Source organism: Pezoporus occidentalis, unplaced genomic scaffold, assembly GCF_034315485.1.
Source record: "Pezoporus occidentalis ecotype Australia unplaced genomic scaffold, CSIRO_AGI_Poc_V1 ctg76, whole genome shotgun sequence".
In the NCBI taxonomy this organism is placed as follows: Eukaryota; Metazoa; Chordata; class Aves; order Psittaciformes; family Psittacidae; genus Pezoporus; species Pezoporus occidentalis.
Genome location: NW_026916115.1, coordinates 2,973,523 through 2,988,570, shown reverse-complemented (window position 1 = coordinate 2,988,570; position 15,048 = coordinate 2,973,523). Strand labels below are relative to the sequence as shown.

Genomic DNA, 15,048 nt, shown 5'->3' with positions numbered 1-15,048 from the left:
CATGAAATTACACCTATACCTATTTATAACAAACACCTATTTAGGAAAGAGAACTTTGATTTAAATAATGGAAGTTTAATTAAAGTAAAACAAAAGTTTCCATTAATCTTGAAAATTCACAACCTGATGCTCTCCAACATCCAATTCAGCTAATGTTGGAACAGGATCAAGCACAACACTGTGCCTGAAACCTTCTGCAATGCAGACAAGGCTGTACTAGCCATACCAAACCACACAGCCTTCTCTAGTCTTGAAAAACAGGAAGCTTTCTCTCCTCAAAATACTATTCCAGTTACACTTAAATCCTCTCCCTGCACATAGTCTTCAAGTCATAGGACTGTGTTAGAAAGTTTTACTGTCTTCTGCTCCTGTGGTACAGGGTAAGCACAGGTAAGGATGGTGCATCAGAGCTAAACATCCTCCCCTAGCCAGCAGAACCATCTTCTCATCAACAGCCAACAGCTGTTTAGAGCTGGCCTGGCTCACGGTCAGTGCGGTCTCTGTGAACCTGTTATGACTGTATGCAAAAGGGAGTGGAACTGGACTTTGAGCTGGGTCTGCAAGGCTGTTTGGAAGACAGCAATCTTTCATTTGTAAACTGAAAGATGCTGGAAATCTCTAAAAGAATATATCTGAAGCCCACAAGCTTCTCCAGGTCAGTTTTCAAAGTCAGGCCACACTGCAAAATACCAACCTTGACTACCAAATCGTTTGTCTGGTATTGAAAAAGACAGTACAGTAAATTGAATTATATTTTATGAAGGTCTGACTGTACATAAAAGGTGAAGAACTTCATTAAACAAAATCATACAGGTACAGATGATACATATGTGGTTGCTTCTGTAATATCTTACTACTGCTGATGCTTTCTCCATTTTATTTATCTGGGAGTAGAAGGGAGTGGGAAGAGAAGACAGCCATGCCTTAGGTATTAAGAATAATGAGAGTACCGCTTTATAGCTTTAGTACAATAAATGCAAGACATGCCATCTTCCCTACTTTGTTCTGCAGAATGAACTATTCAAAAGGTAATAATGAGCTTCAGATCATCTAAAGGACTCAATTGTGCTCTGCTGTCTGCTTCCCTAATCCTATGTATCTAAAACATTCCTGAATCTGGAAGGATGAGTGAAACCAATGACAAAAACTCACCCGAGAAGCCAGGAATCACTGGGTCATTCAGCTACTGAAAGGCAGTTTTGATTTAAAAACAAAGGGTGTAAAAAAAATAAACCACCCCAACAACCAAAAACCAAACAAAAAAATCCTAAACAAAACCCACCAAGGACTGAGACTGAATTCAGAAGCAAACCCAGTATGTATGTCAGACAAATTCACTGATTGCAAGACAGGGCAGCGCGATGAAATCCCAAGCCCCAAACTTGACACACAATTCTTACCAGAGAGAAATTCCCTATTTTTTCATTCATCTTTCACTTTCCTTCTCCTTGATTTGCTCATTCACCTCCCTGCAACTTGCCTTCCCCTAAGGAATACCAGGAGGTAGTCTCTGAATTCTAATTGTGTTTGCTATTCTACTGGATGCCATAGCTTTAAATGGGAAAAATTAGGACTCGCCAGCAGGCATTCTCCACAATACCAGATGAGAAGTCACCTGAAGCTCTAGATGGGCTGGCTTTCTTTTGTTTACGGCCTTTAAATAATTCAGAGAGAAGAGCTGTCAAGCTGAATCTGCAAAGCTCCCTTGACTTTGGATTTACGCTATGATACTGCCTGCCTATTGTTTATAAAGACAAAAAGGAAAATGTTACAGGATCATACGTCTGCATGGGAGGGGAGTCAAGGACTGCAAGAACAAGGGCTGTCAGGACAGAAGTCATAAAAAAAAACCCAGACGGGAAAGCAAAATACAGGTGTATTAAGGTGAAATACAGATGTACCAGCAATGCAGCAAGAACAAGTTGTTAGCTTGATCATGCTATAAATGCTAGCAATTTCTGCTAGCATGCTAGAAACAATGCTAGCAGTTTCTTGTGTAAATGATATCATTCTTCAAAACGGAAAACCCCATATGCAAATAGAAACTTTAATTAGCAATTAAAAGCACAACTTCCCAGCTATACAGTTGCAACCACCTCTCCCAGGTCTGTCTCACTTCTGCAAACCAGTGACAGTCATCAGGCAGCAGGCCAGCAGTTAACCATCATTACAAACCTCACAGAGAGCAATTTCATCCCTTCTCCCTTTTTTTCTGGGCAAAGATTTACTAGGTCCTGCCTGGGGACACCAACAACCCACAGGCAATGGCTCCTAGCATTCCAAGGAGCTCACTCACTCCAAGGTGCCTTTTAGATTTATTTATATTATTTTCTTTTAATGACTCTAGGGCACGCATGGCTTTGATGGGGTTTTGCACAGTCATTTTCAATCACAGGCTTTACAGCAAATGACTGTTTCTTGAAGCAGCAAGAAGAATTGAGTGGGAAGGGGAACCGCGGAACATGCAGCCCTGCTCCACCCATGTACACCTACCTCTCCAACCAGAATGTGATCACTTCTACAGCCAGTTTGCTATACTTAATGAGAACTTAAAAAACACAAGGGCATTTTAATACAAAACCTGATAACTATGATTACATCTTGTTTTAAACTATCCAACTGGATTAACTCTCAGCAATTCTACTTAGCTCTGGATGCTGCAGACAAAACCCTACCCAAGGGCTGTCCCAAACAGTGGGATATTGCAGCTCGGCAGCAGAGTTGCTGCTGAGGACGCTGCAGGAGCTTACTCTGCACATTGCAGGATAACGCACGTGTATGGAGGGGAACGATCCGGTTTAGTTCACTCTTCTAAAGCAGACAGAGACCTCCACTTTTGCTCTAGGAAGACTGCAGTGGTGGACAAAACACGTTTCTTTTGCCCATGACTGGTCCAAATTGGTCCCAGCAGCTTCCAGTCCCACAAAATTTTGTTATTAAACCAGCCTTTTATTCCACTTGCTTTTATCTCTGGCTTTTGACCGTAACAAATCCTAAATGAAACATGATGTAATGCATGCAAATCAGCTGAGAAGAAGATTCAAATAATAGGGAAATATCATTAAGTGGGAAAGTTTAACTCAGGTCAAAATCATTCTAGCCAGAAGAAAGAGATGCTGCACAGGGAACACACGCATGCCCAATAGTCTTAAACATGGGACTGACTGCTCCTTTCTTACTTGTTTGGTGACAGCCAGCTAACATCAAGGCCTGAAGCTACAGTGCCGTTAGTAAGTCCCTAAATCTCCTGGCCTCGAATACACTCCTAAACTCCAGGGAACAGCTTGCTACAGTATGCTACTTGCCAGCATCCCTACAGCAAGGCTATTAAACAGCAAGCTGCCTTTTCCTTCCCCCACCCCTTTTTTGTTAAATTTTAAATGTGGTACATGCATCTGAAGTGTTACCAGCTCCCAAACATTATTGATCACAGTCTGCTCTCAGGTAGGAGACCTGAAATGATTTGAGGGGCTGTGAAGCTCGCATGTTACAGCCTGGAAATCCTTGAATTAGATGCTTTCCCCTGCACTCTCTCCTTGGCTCTCTGAAAGAGCAAAAAGTAGATAATATTCTTACTCCATTCTAGGATGTAACTATAGATTTAGGACAACCTGACAGCTCTACACACTTCCTACTGGAGAACAGATTTTAAAAAGTGACATTAATTCTTAAAAGCACAGTTTTGTTGTTAGGATGAACACTCGTGGTTGGCGGCAGCAGACAGGAGTGGTGAATCATGCCTTGCTTCTGCTGGACGCACTGCCCATGGGCTTGGGCTGGAGCCTGAGCTTGCTCTTCTCTGGGTTCCCAAAGAGGAAACAAAGATATATTAAGTTACTTAATTTTGCCAGCCACTCCACAGACCCAGGAGTGGCTCAGTTAATGGCACACCTTTAAGCCATCATAGGCTTTTGTAGGTGGAGTGAGGTGCTCTTACTGCATGCTGAGAATTTTTAGCTAATATACTACACAGATTTACCCCATTCTATGCAAAACCTCCTCACAACTTTATTCTAAAAAAAACCCAGAAGGCATTTTACTTTCTAATGAGCCAGAAAATGAGGAAAAAGCATCTTTCTTCATATGATGTACTCACAAGCAGCTCTCATAAGCTCATGATTTCTCAGCACTGCAAAACCAAAAAAAGGTTTTCAATAAAGCGAGAGCTGGGCAATGTTCTACATCACCATTTAAGGACAATTCAATCATCTTTGTTCTGGATTAAGTCTTGCTCTAGATTAATCTTAATAGAGCAATGAATAGGAAATCCACAACTTGGGAAGTAGGCAGATTTTTATCTTTAAATCCAATTCACAAGTAAAATCATGTCTCTTACAATGGATAATTCTGCTGCTGTTCAAGTTATTTTCACACAGTGGGTATATTAAAAAAAAATATCGCTAGATATCTCCAATTGAAATGACTATTTTTAATGCTCCCTGTCATCTTGAATGCTTGCTAAGACTAACACTACTGCACCAAAAAGAAGAGCTCAACAATCAAGGAATCCATTAAGCTACCTATGACACTAACAGCAAAAACAAACAAAAAAAGTTTAAAAAGACTTAAGTATATAAAGAAAAAGTCATGTGATTTTCCTACAGGGATTACAGGAGTGCACAAAACCCCTTGTGTTGCGACACAATACCTTTGATTTTATAATATCCTTCAGCTACATAAATATTAGAATATAAACCTGAGCTTTGCTGACAAAGAGTGAGGGAAGACAAACACTTCTGGCACTTGATTTTCTTTTTTTAGCTAATCTGCTTCATCATCCCTTGATTTTAGGTATTTTTTTCTGAAGAGATGCTATTGTTGACTCTCTCACTCCTCAGACACCACAGAGCCAAAGCCAGAGAGTGGGGGAGGTACCCCCTGTTATTCTCTCTGCCTGACAATGCCAATAGGGCAAAATATAGTAGATATAAGAAAATAAAAGTAACTGTCCTCTGTCAGGGCTACATATGACTTACTTCTTGCCACAGGAGACTCGTGGACTGCTACAATCATAGGCAGAAAAGCTCCTGCGAAGAGTTCATGATCATCCACTACCCTAGCTATAGTGTCCAAGGAAGAAATAAAAGACAGTATAAAGAAATGACCTCTAAAAAAAAAAAATAAACCACACCCCAAACCAAAACAAAATCAAACACCTCCCCCCCCACAAAAAAAACAACAACAAAAAACAAACAAAAACAACCCCAAACAAAAAAGAAACCCCAAAAGGCACAGGACACATACACAGTATGCATTTGTCCAGACAGAGAGAGACAGATGATGCGGCTTGGCATGCATCACATTCATTACTTCATTAACTCTGATCTGTAGTCAAATGGGCTCAAATTCCCCAGTCAAACATTATCTGAAATGAATACAAAAACCCAGGTGAGAACACAACTGTCTGCAGCATAAACCCCCTTCAAATCTGCTCACAAACAATGGAAATTTTGAACATCTTTAATAAAATGTGCCTTCGTATCTCCCCTCCCAACTCCAGAACAGGTAATTCCCAGGTTCACAATGAACAGCTGAAGCCAAAGACTTAGTGATTACGGTGGGTTTGAGGAGGAGACTGACCTTGTCCCCACTTCCACGCTCAGACAGCTCTGCTCTTGAGGCAAAAACAAGGAGCCTTATGACAGGAAGAAGGATGGCTGCAGAGGGCGGCCAACAGACATGGAGAGGTTCAGAATTTGCATTCAAGGATATTCTGGGAAAGCAGTGGCCAAATTGTGTCCCTTCACCCTGCAACCATAATTTAGCCAAACATTAAGCCAAAAGAAATCTCTAAAGCAGTATTTTTCTTAAACAAACATCTGAGCATCAGCAGAGTGAATTTTCACAGTGTGGGTCTTTGCTTATTTTTGGCAAGGTAAACAGATATATTATTGAGTTTCAAAACAAAGAACACTCCCAAGCTCCCAGGGCAGGCTGCTGCCTGCTCTAAAGAAAATTTCCACAAGCTGCTAACTCCTGTTTTACTTCAGCTTTGCATCCATTTCCCAACAATTTAAATTTCTCCTTTTGCATTGTCAAGCCAAGCAACAGAAAGTCGAAAACAGAAAGCTGACAGTGAGATGAATCCTTTTGTACTAAATAAGGACATTTTTATTTCACTTCCAGCTCATCTTCTCTCCTCTTTTTTTACTCCTGCTGACACAAATTTATCTTTTCAAATGCTGGAGATAACATGAAAGTTGCGAAGCAAAGCACGCTCAGAAGCACTATTAACCTCCTATTTTAATCAAGGATATTTCACCCTAAATAAGTCAAGACATCCCCCAAGCACATACTCCCCAGACTAGACTAGCTTGCTGTTATTTAGTGGTTGGAAGAGACGTGGCCAGAACACTCTTTGTAGAGGAGAAAGGCAACCAGGTCTCAACTAATCAACCTAGAAACTAGGAAGGCAAAAAAAAACAAACATGTATGCCCGATTTACACTGGCAGGCTTGGGTCAGCTGAGCCCCTGCTAGCACCGATAGCGAGGAGGATTGCAGCAGCTTCTCCGCCTCTTGCAGGAGCTAATTATGTGCTATCTGCAGATTACAGGTGAGAGGAACTTTTTTATTTATTTAATGGATCTGAACCAATCTTTCTTCCCAGTATATGTAGCACTGCTTATCTTCCCTCCAGTATCTCCAATTATTATAAATAAATGGGAAACAATGCACTGTCTCATCTGCTAGCTCCCCAAGGCTGCCCTAGCTATACATCTCTGCTTACCTTAATATTCACTTCAGACATACTAAAGTAAAACTAGAAAATCTAGTACTGCACCAAACAGCTCACTTATCTCCAGATTTATCAACTAGATAAGAGTTTCAGAAGTGATTATGATATACAATAACGTATAAGAGATGTAACTGTTTGAAGCAGCTCTTCCCTCACAGAATTCAAAACACCTTGAGCAAGAGCGAACTCCATTCAGCTGCACAGCCCCAAATGTAATAGTATCTTTTCCATCTGAAAGGTACTAATTAAATATCTAAACATAACTTTCCTTCCATACTGTCTTTCTCTTTCTTAGAAAGGGTTTATTATTATAATTCTGTGTGTATCCTATATAAAATAATTGCATATCCAGGTAGCTTCAATTCAGACACTAGATTGCTTTCAAAGGAATGACCATTTTCACTCCATGCACATAACTAGCTCATCTAGCACTAGCTGGAATTAGATAGAACATCACCAAAAGGAAACTAAGTCTATTTAAATAGGTTAAAAGGATACAAATCAATGTTGCCGTTGGAAAACCAGTCTGAGCAGCTGATTTCACGAGGACTGCCATAAAAGCCGTAATTCCTTACTTTACTAACATGCAATGCAATCGGCATTAAGCTGGTCACAAGTTACTGGGTTTCAAAATGCTTCGAGGTTTTATTACTGATAACAGAAGGGCAGAAAGCATATGAAAACCTTGAGAACAGTTGCCCAAACCCAAGCAATAACTACATTAATGCAGAGTCCTATGTAAAGCTTTTGCAGAGAAAGCCACCTGCGCATAAATGCTTCCATTTCCATTTCACCCAGAGGTTAAATTATCTGATCAAAATCTTTTTTTTTCAACTTCATTCAAACTCTGTAAAACACTAAATCCTGCCATTAAAATTGCTTAATTAGGAGTTTAGAGCAAAAAGTTGATGCAGCTCATGAGGTGCGACTACTGAATAGCGGTGGCCTGGCAAGACTTGCTGTCAGTAGATGCACTGAAAAACAAGAGAAAACCAAAACAAAACTACAGGATTGTGAGAATGGGGAAAAAAAAATATTATGAGGTTGCTTTGACTGTAACTGAAGCAGAGTCACTTGTTAGAGGGAATGAGGTTATATACTGATCTTCAAACAGCAGTGACAGCAGACCACCAGCAGCAAGGGTTTCAAACACCCCCAGTGTGAGAATTCTGCTGCTGCACTGAAGCCGACTTCAAAGGTGGTGGTTAGCCCAATGTCAATGGCTTTCCAAAACCTACTTCACTCTTTGCTCTTGCTGGTCTGAAACCAGAGTCCTCCTTTAGCAGTAAGTTTTGAGAAATGAAGCTTTACCCCTGCAGCTCCTATCATAAATGACTCCCTTCATCCGCTTCATAAAACACTGAATACTGCCTGACTTACTGAGCTTAGCTCAGAGCATTCAGACCTCATCCACTGGCATTTTGTGCCAACCACAGACTTCAGCAGATGGCACTTCAAAAAAGAAGACAGCAAAAGCTGCTCATGTAGGAGACACTGATTCAGAGAGCAGCTTTAGCTGGAGTCTGAGATCAGGCAATAGATGTTGGCTCAGCCAACAAAACCTGCCTGGATCCTGTAACAGAATAATAGAATCATTTAGGTTGGAAAAGACCTTTAAGATCAGAGTCCAACCATTAACCTAGTACTGCCAAGTCCATCACTAAATCATGTCCCTGACAACCACATCTACATGTCTTTTATACCCCCCAGGGATGGTGACTCCACCACTTCTCTAGGCAGACCATTCCGGTGCTTGACAACCTTTTTTGGTGAAAAAAATTTTCCTAATATCCAATCATTTTCTCTCTCCACCCCAATATAAGGGTAATCCTGAGTATCACCCCAATACAGGTGACTTGCTATTAAGTTGCCCTGCTCAGAACACAGAAAAGGGCCACATAATACATACCGCCGTACTTCAGCTTGTACCTTGTAACACTATGGTTCAGTGGGGAGTTGAGGATGGAGCCAGGAATGATGTCCAGGTTCCAGGTGAATTCCTGACTTAGGTTCATCTGTTATAAAACTCACACTTGAATAAAGGATTGGTGGTTACTAAGGCAGCAGAGTCCCAAGAGGAGACAAACATCCTCTTATAAGTTTAACGACAGCTGCAGAGAGACTGCTTTGCATCCCCAGCTCACTGTGTGTATCACAGCAATAGAACCTGTGATTGCACTGGGATGCTCTCATTTTTTTAAAGCCTAGGAAACAACAGGAACCTGCTTGGACCTCTGCTTGCACCAGCAATGAACTGCAATCCACTATCTCACATTGTCTCCATTATTCTTCTCAGAGAGGGTAATGAGGTACAGGAACAGGCTTCCCATGAAAGTGCTGGAATCACCTCCCCTGGAAGTGTTCAGAAACCATGTAGATGTGGCCCTCAGTGAAATGGTTCAGTGGTGGTCTTGGCAGTCCTGGGATAATGGTTGGACTTGATCTTAAAAGTTTTTTCCAACTTAGCTGATTCTATGATCTCTACAGTTGCACCATCAGGATCAGCTACTGGAACTATAATGCCAATAGCATTCAGAGTTATGTTGACCACTATGCCATTTATTTGATCGAGGACAGAGATGACTCTAATAAGGAAGACCTCAGTCCTGTCTACAGCACACTGCCTACTTTTCTTGGCATTAAAAAAGACACACTGGTAAGCAAATATCAGCTGTAGAAGTCTGAAAGAGTAAATGCTGCCTTCATTCAAGAAACATGGATGATTTTGATCTGCCTTCGCTTCAAAAAAACATCAACCAATTCTTTTGCGATTATGCGGGGGAGAGGGGGAGGGAAGCCTCACCTTGCAGGAGACAGAAACCAAGTGCAAATGTAAACTTAAAACCAACAAAGAAGAAAGACCCGAGCCACCTACATTTCTTGGAGAAGCTATTCTTAAAATAGAAGCTAGAATGATATCAGAGTGCTGCAGTACCACAGGGGAGCTGAACTTCCAGAACTGAACAAAAGCGATAGCCTCTGTTTGCAGCAGTGGCACAGTCAGTTGCTCTGAATCTAGGAAAGGAAGAGTTAACATAGGTGCTGATGTACCAGCCACCCGCTGTGTGCCACCCTGAGCCCTGAAACAGCAAAATAAATGGGGCAATACAATTTTTTCCAAGCAATCACACTAGATGGGAGGAGCACAGTGAACGGAGGCCAGGGTTATCAGGGAATCGCTTGGCTTCCTTCACCCCTGCCCACACTTGACAGCAGCAGCACTGCGGTCCAGCAAGCAACTGCCCTCACTGGCAGAAAGCACAAAAGGATGCCCTGCAACCAGGGAAACAACAGTAAGGAAAGAATATTGACCAAATTTTTCCTTCTTCCACAGAACACTCAAAATTAAACACTTGCTCCTAAAGCCTGTCATTTGCATAATCACATTATCAAGATGGTCTTTCACAAGGCCTGAAGTGTCAACACACTGAGATTTCAATGTAATACATGAATAATAGAGTACGCTTTCCCCCACCTACATAGTACTCTGCAGCTGGACTCCAAAGATTGTGACAGGGACTAAAATATTGTTAGTCACCTGAGTATTTTTTAATTAATTCTCCTAAGCCACAGAAAAAATAGAGCTGAAAATGAGCATTTGAAGAGATATGGGTATGAAAGTATATGAGCATGTTCAGCACAAAGAAGCACGTAAGACTGAACTTGTGACATTTTTTTATCAGCAAGGCAGAAGTTATTCTGCATACGTAAGTAGTTTTCAAGCAGCATATTAAAAAAAATATATACAGTGTGTTGGTATACAAAAGTAATGTGCTAAAATTTGGGGGGACAGGGAAATCAAGCATATATAATGTATCTTAGTATATTCTGGGTTCCACTTGTTTTTAATGAAGACTTGAGACTTCCAAATGAGTAAGAGAGCAATAGACATGAAAAAGGTAGGATGGAAGAGAAATAAAATACATTTACTACCTAAAGAAAGTGCAAAGCAGCAAAGCAAAACATAGACAAAGAAAATTTCTTGTTTAAAGCATTGCCAATGGTCAGAGAGCACAGGGCATGTCAAGAGGAGTGGAAAGCCATCACATGGACAGCTATGAGCTTCACAAGCACACATGCCACGGGGCTTAGACAGCTTCCACAGGAGGAAAGAAAATCTTTGAAGATTTTCAGGAGGGGATAAAAACCAGTAGAATAAACCTGCTAAAAGTCATATCTTGCTTTTTTTAAAAGCTGATCATTCTCAGCCTCCCACAAACTGCTGTGCATTTCAATCACGACAGATGACCACCGTGTTTCCAGGATGAGGCAGTAGCATGGTACTGCACCGAAGAATGACTTGCAAGAAAACTAGTCTGGGAGATGCTGCACATGAATGCTATAGGCCAACTCTAGTCTAAGGAAATAAAGAACGAGTTAGAAAATAGCAGACACCCTCTCTGAAAATACTGTGGTTGGAGATACACTGCTACCTGTGCCACAGCTGGTATCAGAGGCAGGCAATGGACAACTTGGGTCTGATCACTCCAGGCAGGCATTTATCTCATAAGCTTTAGATTATTACCTAGGTATATCTTAACCACCATCTGAACAGCTAGTTGAGTTGAAAGTGGAAGTTAAAATTCTCACTGATTTTAAGACAGAATTTCAGCAGAAAGCAGAACAACAAAAACAAGTCTTTCACTTGTTTCCCTACCTAAATTCCACAGAAAATCATATTTCAAGTTTTATGAGATATCACAGAATCACAGAATGGTTTGGGCTGGAAGGGACCTTAAAGGTTATGTAGTTCCAATCCCCCTGCCACAAGCAGGGACACCTTCCATTAGACCAGGTTGCTCAAAGCCCTGTCCAACCTGGCCTTGAACACTGCCACAGATCACATTATCAAGATGTGAAGCCACAGCTTCTCTGGGCAACCCGTGCAAACTCCTCACCACCTCACAGTGAAGAATTTCCTTCTAATGTCTAACCTAAATCTACCCTCTTTCAGTTTAAAGCCATTGCCCCTTCTCCTATCACTACATACCCTTGTGAAAAGTCCCTTTTCATACCTCTTGTAGGTCCTCTTTTCTCACTGGAAGCTGCTTTAAAGGTCTCCCCTGAGCCTTCTCTTCTCCAGGCTGAACAAGTCCAACTCTCTCAGCATGTCTTCATAGAAGATGTGCTCCAACTCTCTGGGCATCTTTGTGGCCCTACTCTAGACTCACTTGAGTGGGGCCCCAACACAACTGGGAAATAGAGTCTACAAGTTACTTAAGAATGACACTGAATAAGCATTTGGTTATTTGGGAATGACAAAGGAGGTTTCATTTTTAATTTTTGTTAAGTCATCCAAATTAATTAGTGCTTTTAAATGGCAATGAATCACTTCCTGAAATAATTTGTATTGGCTAAATTAATTCCAGTGAAGGAAGCCAATTTGCTGATTGTAAATTATCAGAGTCTCCGACTAGCTCCTGCATACATTGTGTACCATTTATTAGGCTACTGGGAAACAAAGGACGACTACTTTTCATCAGTGAACAAGAGTATAGCCCTATTAAGTGACCAGCTTATTGTGGTACAATTATAGGTTTCTATATAAAGAGTTCAAGCCAGGCCTCATTAAGAGAATGCTCAAAGGAAAGGAAAAATGATCAGAAGAAAAGCTTATTTTTTCTGAAGAGATGCACCAAAAAAAAATATTTGAAAGGAATATTCTCATCCTCTTAGGTTAATGAAGAGAAGTTCAGAGATGCAAGACTAATTATGAAGATACTTCCACCATATGACAGTGCCTAAAGGCAGCCTGAAGCCTGGAGTCCCAGAGCCTGCTTCTCTCACTCACGGCTAGATGACTGGTTTCAAGACTCCCCTAAATTGACATCTGAAAAGCAACGACCAGGTGAGAAAACACATTCATGGGTTACTGCTCCTTTCCATCAGGCCAAGAAGATGCGTTCATACCACTCCCATGCTGCTGCTCTGAGAGCCTTCGTCCAAGCTCCAGGAGACCTCTGCATCCATCCAGCGTGTACCACCAACCACCCACTGCAGCAAGATGACCTGGCTAAAGCCTGCAGCACTGTTCTCAATGGATTTCCTTTCTTTACCCCTCCAGATATAAAAAATGTACATAAAGTTTTACCTAAGCTAATTTGCATGGCATTCTCTTGCTTTTATCTGCATCTTCTTACTGGGTCTCAAAGCCTTGACATTTCTGCTTGAGAAATCTTTCCCTGCCTAACCCGCTTATCAGCAGTAATGAATACTCATGCAAACAGGTACAAAATTAAATGGCTTCTTTACAGTGATTATGATAGATTGAGTCGTGCTTAATCTACATAATCAAATTGCTTCTGTGTTCAGCAGTAATACCTTTTTGCTGCCCTGGGAGCAGGTTCAGCCTTGGTTCCTCTTTTGACAGCTTCTTTCTGAGAAAGATTAACCATGGCTGGGAAAGGGGCTACTTGAAATGCAATTATTTTAACATAGCTGTACGAGGCACATCTTGAACTCTGCAAGATGGCAAAGCAGGTCCAAATGAAAGGTGTCCCCTTTACAGGAGGAGAAAAGTTCACGTAGGACACAAGGGAAAACAAAGCACAAACCAATCTCCTCCAGCTACTATCCACGTACCTAGACATAACTGGAGTGACCCTCCCAAGATAGATAAAACATCTCTACTCAACTAGCTGCAGCGAGCTACTACCAGTACTATAATTTCCTTTCCCTATGCAAGAGCATCCCCATATGCAAGAGCGTCATCTGCTTACATGCTAATGAAATAGAAGAACGTATTTTCCAATCTTCATCAAGACCACATTCACATTTCAATCAAGCTGGCTAACTCTTGTCAAGGTGCCAGAAACAAAGGATGGCAAAGGTATATAATAAAATCCTTGACTGGAAAAATAAAAGGATTTGGCTCAGGAAAGGTTCTGAAATGCATCTCTGTGTGTAACTCTCATTTATCAGGCCACCTAGGCCAAAAGCGTCCTGAAGCTTTCTCTACCTTTTAATATTGATCCATTTTATGGAGTAAAATGAGAAGTGAGAAATGGTTTTCCACACAAACTGTAAATAAGTGCTATTTAAAAGCATATTAAACAGCCTATTTACATTTGTCCAAAACACGGCATGGAAAAAAGCAGAGCAAAGGTTTGCTTCCTGACATACTTGCTAGAGGGTTTTTTTGTTTGCCTGGGTTTTTCTGCCCCAAAGAGTCTAACAAAATTATTAGTCTGCAAGCTAGGTAATGTTTAGAAAAAAGCACTGTGAAGGTAATCCTGATGCTAAATGCTAATAAGCACTTACAGATAATTTCTCTCTATTCTTATGGCTTTGACACAGGTGGAAAGAAAGCACTGGCTGGACCTCTGTGGTTGGAAGAGTGACAGCTCTAGAAAAAAGGTCTCTTTGTCTTTGTAAGCAAACGAAAGCCAACACAAAGGTGGAGGAGAGCAAGGGGAAGCGGTAGGGAGGAAAATGGGTTCTGGAAAGGGCGGTTGGCACAGCTTGACTTTGGCTCAGGAGGAAATAAAACTTGAATTACATAAAAATAGATTTAAGAAAGAATCAATGACATTTCATCTGAAAGTTTAAGTTAAGTTCTAATTAGGATCCAAGATTTTGCACTTAAGTGCATGAAGTGGAGTACGTGTACTCATGCTTCCCAAGATAACTGACAGATCTGAAACCTACTCATCTCAAAAGGTTAATTAAAGAATGATCCTTGAAAGCAATACTGTAGGGAAACCAAAGCAAGTTTGCTCCACTGGGGAGCCTGGTGGAAAAGCTGGCAGACAGTGCCTGCATCCACCCTCCTCAGAAACATTCCAGGTAGCAAACCAAAGCTACGACCCAATGACCATGGCACAGAGACAAGTGAAACAGCTTTGAACCAAGGCACAAACAGCATGCTTACAGCAGTATAAAGTGGTTCTGAGGCTGGTTTGCCACCCTGCATTGGGCTCTGCATGGCTGCTAGACTGGAGCTGCTCCAATGCGCACACCCTTTAGAAGAGCAGGCATGATCATCACCAGTGGGGAAAGGTAGGTGTGGTAACTCTTATAATTAGGAAATTAAGGCAGAGTGACTCATCCAGGATCAAAGCCTGCAATTAAGCCAGAAATAGGCTGTGGGTTCCCCGATTCCCACAGATGATGACAGCACTGCAAGGCAAAGGCCTCCCCTAGCTCATCTGAGCATCACAAAAAAAATGACAGCTTTTAGGAAAGCCTGTATATATGAAGCTCTTTTGAAAACAAAAATCTCCAAATCTAAGAAAAGTTATCAAAATGGAGAACAAAAGAGTTTCATCATTCAAGCAAGACTTTGTGGACATAAGCAACCTGTCGCTGTGC

At 41.3% G+C, this 15,048-nt stretch overlaps 1 protein-coding gene and 1 non-coding gene across 5 annotated transcripts in view; both read right to left on the bottom strand.

Moving 5' to 3' along the window:
• The window catches only part of COP1 (COP1 E3 ubiquitin ligase), a 135,041-nt gene that overhangs the window by 22,455 nt on the left and 97,538 nt on the right, over positions 1 to 15,048 (bottom strand). The window lies entirely within an intron of this gene.
• LOC134155329 (small Cajal body-specific RNA 3) lies at positions 2,774 to 2,919 on the bottom strand. The gene has a single exon (XR_009961495.1). It is a non-coding gene; the product is annotated as a small Cajal body-specific RNA 3 (non-coding RNA).